Genomic DNA, 7,826 nt, shown 5'->3' on the forward strand with positions numbered 1-7,826 from the left:
GAAGCTAATAAATTAGGTTCTCAGAACACCCAGAAAAATTATGAGTATTTTATTTTAAAATTAAAAATTCAATGTCTAAAAGGTTTCTTTCAAAATTATCCTGAGTTTCATAGTTTAAAAAGCATTGCCTACTTTTTAGGGGTCAGGAATATTCCCAAGACTAATTAAAAACTGTTTTCGAAAAGTAATTCCTAACTGATTTAGTTGAAATTTGGTTTGTGTGTATGATTTAAAATAACAGATATTCTGATATATTTAAAACATATAATAAATAATAATAATTTACTACATTTACTTTTCGCTGGGTCTGTGTAAATATACTTAAATAATGTATTAATTTATAAGCGGGGATACTACAGAAAATACTTGGGTTTGAAAAATCCTCAAAAATATGTCAAAGAATAAGCTTCAACATTTTACATGCCGAAAAACTAACTAATATTGGATTCGTTTCCCTAAAAATTGTATAATTTAAAGCACAATTTTAAAGGGTTTATTAGTCCTATTAATTTCTGGATCAGAGTGGATAATTTTTTAATTCATTTCAAAATTAAAATGAATTTTTAAAACAATAAATCTTAAAAAGGAAATATTGCCCCAAGATTCATAGTTTGCATTTATTATAGCCGATCTTTAGGCAACAGAGAAGAGATATTATTCCTAAGAACAACTTATATCTATTTTTCGGGCGTAATACCTGACCGATCGAGTAAATATGTGGTAAATACTAATAAACTTTCTCGACATAAAATATGTAGTGATATAATTTATAACTTCCTTATTTCCATTAAACTACATTTCTCTAAGTGCATAGTAGGAAAAAAAAACTTACATTGGATGAAAGAATGAAGATTGGCCCACGCATGACCCCGACTGGGAAGGGCAAACGAGTGAAAGAGACATCGCCGTGGCTTTATCAAGACCCGATACCAGGCGACTTGCGACGTGTGCGGTCCCCTTTCGGGCCATGGATCAATTAAAACACTGGCCGAGGGCAGCGGGCGGCGGGCTAACAACTCAATACAATGTAAACAAATGATATACGGTCGCAGGGCCAGCGTCATGTCAGGTCTCTCTCGAGTCTCTTTTTTTTCTTCAGGGTCCATTTCCATTTTCATTTTCCGGGCGATTGAAACGTTTCTGCCTTTTCCACAAAAGCGACAGCCGCACAGCTGGATTCATAGTCGAGCTCTGGCACTGGCACTGGCAATTCGAAAGAGATTTTCATTTGATCCGAGGCTGGGGTTTGAGTCCGACTCGAAGTCCGGGGCAATAAAAGCGGGCCTGTGGTTAGGCTTACATACGAACCGTTCGTTGCCTGCCTGCCTGGTGGTCCCAACCGAACGGACCCGATCGTATCTGGCCAAGATATGTCGGCCCAAACAAGTTGAGTTGTCAACGCAGCTCCGCAGGCCAGTGAAGTGTCGTTGAGTTATGACGGTCGCTCCATCCTCCATCGCTCCATCCCCGCTTTTCCAGTCCTGGTCTTGATCCGCATCTGAATCTCGGACTGATCCTGGGTTCGAGGTTTTACGACTCTGGCGGGGCATTTGCCTAATTGATCGTATTAAGCAGTGGTAAAAGTAGTTTGGGTAGTTGGCATCTGGGTGATCCTCGCCGCAGGCCAGGTGTCTTTTTTTGTAGATACTTAATTATTTTCCCAGGAAAAAAGATTTCATTTACTTTACTTTCATTTTTTAGTACATATTTATATTTAAATATTTAGGTATCGAGATATAACATATTGAAAGAATTCAGTGTGACCAGGTTTCAATTCAATCTTCAATTCAAGTAAGAAAGTCATGAAAGTACAGTGTTTCCAGAACTCTAGGAACTTTTCCTTTTATGACCTGAATTCTCTCACATTCTGACTGTTTAATTGATTGAAAAATTCCAAATAAATGAAATAAATTATTTGGAATAAAGATAAAAAGGGAAAAGGCAGTTTGGAAAACCTTAAATACTTTGTAGAGAACGTGGGTTCCAGCCACACTATGGTGCCACCCACTCACGGTTCATACCACCATCCAAACCCTGGATCCACAAGCTCAACATTCAATTAGTTGGGTTCACACACACATTCAGTACTCTTATTACTTCACTTCACTTCACTTCACGGCAGTGTAAATAAAGTAAGGTTAAAGAGGGGCTAAAAAGGGGGTACATGGAATGAGGTAAAAGGGTAAAGGGGGCTGGGGAGTAACGAGGCATACCTTCGGGCCGTAAATAAGCAACTCAATGAGCAGCGAACGCCAGCGCACGTGCCTCATAAACCACCAAGCGAGTCACCAGTCTCCAAGCAGAACCTATACACTGGAAAATAATTTGATTATCTTATGTTAATTATAAAATAATACAAAAAATGCTTGATAAAAGGTGTGCAAAATTATCTAAAAATAAGCTGTACGGAACTTGTTGGAATTTTATTAACTTCAAGATGAAGTTAAAATAAAATCTGAAAGTCTATTATTACATTCTTATCAGTAAAAAGGCCTTATTTGACCGGTGGAAAAGATATGGCTTAAAATTCAAAATATTATTTATTTAAAAGAAAATAACAAAGAACGAAATATCAAATATATAAGAAAGGTATTTCAAAATCCTGAAGGGATCAGAACATGAGGATCCTTTTAGAAATGTACCTAAAGTATTGTGTTGCTTTTGGAAATGTACCTATAGTATTGTTAAGAACGCATAAATGATTTCAAAATGCAATCTTAGGCAACCTGTGAACAGTTCTTATAGATTAATAAAGATACAACTATTCAAAAGTTGTTCCTAGTAGAATTTTATATAAATAGTTATTAGACTGTTTTTTGACCATTTAAGTTATACATTTCAATGCATCCTACTTGCATACCTCTTTAAAAATGTTTTCAAATATCTAGAAATTAGTATAGTTATCCTATAGGATTAATAAATTTATTTTTTATTTTCTGTTGCCGATTATTATTTTTTTTGGCTGTGTAGCCAACTCGAACCCAAACCAACTGGAGCCAAGTCAAATCGAATCGAGTTGGAGACCACCCAGGTAACGATTTGTGCAGTCATTCCACGAATTCCAAGCTGAGGGGGCGTCGCGTCGGTTCTCTGTGGCTTTTGTGGCAAATTCTACAGACGGACAGAGACTGAAGTCGAAGCATTTCACATTTCACCAGCCTTAAGTATGCTAAGGATGGCCCATGGTACCCTCGGACCATTGTCAAAGTCCAAAATTATGCATGCGTCTTCAGAGATATGAAGATACACCAGAGGTAAACATTCTAGGAGTATTAAGTTAAAAACATTACAAAAAAATTTAAGATAAATGAGCCTTAAAAAGATGAACAAATATGAAATCTAAGGTACCCTTTATGTATATTTTATTATGAAGAAAGCAAAACAAGACTTTATTCTCATGAATTTACCTCTCTGCTTAAGGCTTTATTCCGTTAGATATTATTTTACCCTCGACTGTCTTTATGTAAATTCCCTCCCAGAACTTGTGGTGGTGTTTGGCCGGGGCAATAAGGCCTCAGTCACAGCCGCATAACGCCCACGCAATCGCAGTCACAGTCGCAGTCACGGTCACCGTAATCGCAGTCGCAGCCAAGCGAACGAAATTAATTTGACAGCCAACGCAAAACGCATGCGTCGTCAACATTCCGCGCCTTCCCAAAGTCCCCCCAATCCCTATCCCGTTCCCCGTTCTTGGTTCCCGATATATGTACATATGTATTGTATCTCCAATCTCCATGGATTCGACCAAGACGACGACGGCGACAGGCAGACCCAGTGACGTTCCGAGCTTATCGCCTCACTTTTATATATCTATCTTAAGCTTGTTGTTGGGCCGCCTCCTTCCTCCATTGTCGTTATCGTCGTTGCAGTCACATTAACACATCCGACTTCAAAAAGGGTTATGCGATGAGCTTAACTGATGTCGATGGAGCTGGGATTACGAGGGAATTAATGGGTTAGGGATTTGCAACAGAAATCGTAAGGAGATCGGGATGATATAGATGAAAATTAAGCATAACAATGTCACTTGTTATTTCTTAATTTTTCTGATTAAATATCATGATTAGTTGAGGGTTTTAAGTATAAAGAAAACCATTTTCAAAGACTTGAAGATGTCTCTAAGTTAGAATCCTTTCTGCAGAAGGACTTATGAATATCCTTTTCTAGTCGCACATATCCTTTTCCTTGATTTAATGGAAAGCATTGGCCTTTCACAATTAATTCACCAACCCACTGCATTTACCCTTTCGAAGTAGCTATGGCCACCCGCAGGCACTTTCCTTTCGAACTGCAATAAACTTCTGGTGGAAATGTCGCCACGCGTGGGTTCTCCAAATGATAACCAAAAAGCCATCGATCCGTAGGTACCGCAAAAAAAACAAGCCCAAAGCAAACTAAATCCAAAACCGAAACAGTCGCAGATCGACGCTGAGGGACGATCGTTGTAGGGATCTTATACACTTAGAATTAAAGATGGCATATACCAAAATATCAAAAATAAAAAATATTAACAACATATTAACTCCAGTATGTTGGGCCAACCACTTTTAAAGAAAGATGATTACTCGCCTGGCTCATTATTAAAATAATTGGTCCTTCGAGCCGAATCTCTACCTGATCTATACTGAAATTAGAGTTCACGTTTCTCAAACGCTGCATTTTTAAATTATTTTTAAAAATCCATAACTTAAATATAATACATTTATATTCTTAGATTAAGTTATTTAAATATTTCCTGCTATACCTACATATGTAAAAAATACATCATTTTTAAAATAGTCATAATTTTTCCACATTTAATAAAACCTTTTAATATAACCTTGCCTTTGATTTCAAATCTCCCCAAATTTTGAGCATACTTTTGGGTTAGTTTTTGCAGAGTGCATTGGGAGAAGCAAAGCTGAAAGCCTGACAGGACCACACAAGAAGCTGGAAAAGCCACACACACCGTCGGGAGTTGGGGACTCCCCCCAGACTCCTCCTGTTGCTCAGTTCCCCAGTTGCTCAGCTGGCGATGTCGGTTGCCGGTCGCCGTTGGACGACGGGGCGGTTGATTACATGAACAAACGAACCGATCCGATCCGAAACCCAGCCGAGTTGCGGCGCGGCACAGGGAACAGAGGTGCTCCGCTCCAGACCCCGGTCCGGTCGCGGTCCCCCAGATCGCAGACGCAACCGCAAAAGCCGACGCCAAGATAACGAGTTAGCTGCCCCAAACCCCAAGCGAAACCGCAGGCGGGGGATCCGGGGGACCTGGAGGAGGATGAGGAAGGGATCTTGGAGACGGAGCCAAAACCACACACGCCATGTCGCTGGGGACTCGGAATCGCGAGCCTACGTATTACCGGTGGCAAATAGTAATTATTACATTAAATGCACCGCAATAATGCAGCAGGGACGTCAACATTTAGCCATAAAAATTGCTTGCACTCTGCGACTGCGAATGCAGTTAAACTTTAAGTGGCAGAGCAAGACTCTGGACTGCACTGAAAGAATTTGGATTTAACTAGTTAGTAAGAACATTATAACTTAATTAAGAGAGAGTATTATTACATTATAGGGATGATCCTCTTAAAACTATATTACTTTTGCATATCCAAAGGAATTCAATCTATGATTTATTAATATAAATAGTAATAGTTTATATACAACTTTAAAATGTGTTATATAAAATATGTCTAAGTAATTAAGGAAAATATAAGTAAACGTCTGGCAACGTCTGTTTCAGGTATCTTTAAAAAAAGAAAGAGATCTTTAAGATACGGATATTAAAAGTTGTAAAAGACGTGAAATAATTTCTATGTAATCAAAGATAATAATGTAAAGTTGATAATAACTCAATCCACAAAACACACCTATTAAAACTTTATTAACTTAAATATGAATATATGAATAATATTAGACTGCTTATTATCTATCTAAATTATTTATTAACCATATATATATACTGATTTTAAAAAATTAAAAAAAATTTCTCACTTATAAAAGGAATATATCTAAAAGTATATTCCAGAACTCAAATAATACCAGAGATCCCGAAGCTATCACATTTTTTCCCTCCGAGTAGCCGTTGTGAATGGGCGTTGGGAAAGCAGAAAGCAGGGAGGGGGACACGGTAGGGGAACCCCAGGAATACTGCAAGCGGAGTAATGTTAATGGCGCTATAGGCCAATGACAAATGCAATTGCATTGCCATGGAGCTCTCGGTGCTCTGATGAGGGGTATGCGCGGTGGGGATCGTGTATCAAGTTGAGGTCTAGGCAACGCTGCACTATAAATTAAGACATTATACGATTAAAAACAAACAGCCTGTCGTTAAAGTTCCCAAAGGAGCGACAGAGACAGGCAGCGAGGAGATCAGGGTTAGATCCAAGCTCAGGAAACTGAGCTGAATGAGCGAGACAATCTAAAGAAATCATTTACACCTATTGTGGAGAGTGTAAAAAAATAAACTTACTTTAAACAAACTATTTATAAAAATTATGAAATCAATTCTACTAAACATTGAAGCCTCAATATTATGTTGCTTCAAAAATAACGTCGTTATTGGTTTTAAATCATTTTGATAGAGCTTAAATAATATCATTTAAATTTAAACATTCAATACGACAAATGATTAACTCTGGAATAAAAAGATTTTATGCAAAATATATTATTAGAATAATGCAAATTATAGGTTTAGTTTAGTATTTAGTTAACTGCATTACTGTATAAAATAAATATAATATTATTTAGTTCTATAGATTACAGTAAGTGCATTATAAAACAGACTGGAAAATTAAGCAATTTTGACTTCAATAAGTTTTTAATATAGCGCTAATATAAATATTATATTTTTCAACTTAATAGTATTATATGATATGATTGCAAAGTTTCAATCAAAATTATAATTTATTCTACTCCTTTACTGTTAAGTTTAACATTGTATGGTAAGCTTAATTTGTTAAATAAATATATTTTATTTAAAGGTGAATGATTTCGAAAAGTGGATCATGCCACGGAAAAAGAAGGAGATTGAAACTTCAACTCCGGCCATAAAAACAACAGCAAGCAGCAGTCGCAGCTCTCTGTCCCAGTATCTTCCTTCCTCTCTATCTCTCCCTCTCTTTCTCTCCAGCTTGCCCCCCTGTTCCTGCTCCAAGCAACAACAACTCCAAACGAAACGGCAAATGAAGCTCTCAAAGCAAACTCCGCTTCGTTGGTGGTCCAGTGGCAGCTGCCACACAAGCGCACTTGCTAGTGTGTGTGTGTATCTCTCCCTCTCTGTTTTATGGGGGAGCAGTTCTGTTGGATTGGAGCTGCAGGCGAATTGAGCGAAAGCAAAACAAAATGCAAGTCATTGAGAGCAAAAGCACGAGAGCAGGCAGCCAAAGATGGCGCAATCATCGGAGAGCGAAAGATCGGGAGAGCAATGGATAAAGCTAAAATATGCAAGTTGGAGAAAAAATGCCGCCCATGTCGCCAAAAAGAGCCACACACAGTGTGAGAGGGAGATAGCGAGAGCGAGTAACAGAGAGCCATTGATGCAACGTTAGTTCAGGTGAGCAAGTTAGAGAGAAAGAGAGCGAGTTATCCCAAAAGGGAGGGGAGAAGCTGCAGGGATGTTGTATTTTTGATTATAATAGCCCCGCTTGGTGGTCCACGTCCACATTCACATTCACATTTACAGCTCCATCCTCTCCATCTCCGTCTCTTTCTCTTCCTCCGCCTCGCCCAGACATTGTGCGAGAGAGAGAAAGAGAGAGCGAACCATGACGCTGCAGTTGCATTCGAATTTGAATTCGTTGGAGATTCGAGCGCCAATTTTTGCGGTCGTTCTGAAGAGT

Source organism: Drosophila serrata, unplaced genomic scaffold (assembly GCF_035046125.1).
Source record: "Drosophila serrata isolate PLE 108 unplaced genomic scaffold, ASM3504612v1 contig_347, whole genome shotgun sequence".
NCBI classification, from domain to species: domain Eukaryota; kingdom Metazoa; phylum Arthropoda; class Insecta; order Diptera; family Drosophilidae; genus Drosophila; species Drosophila serrata.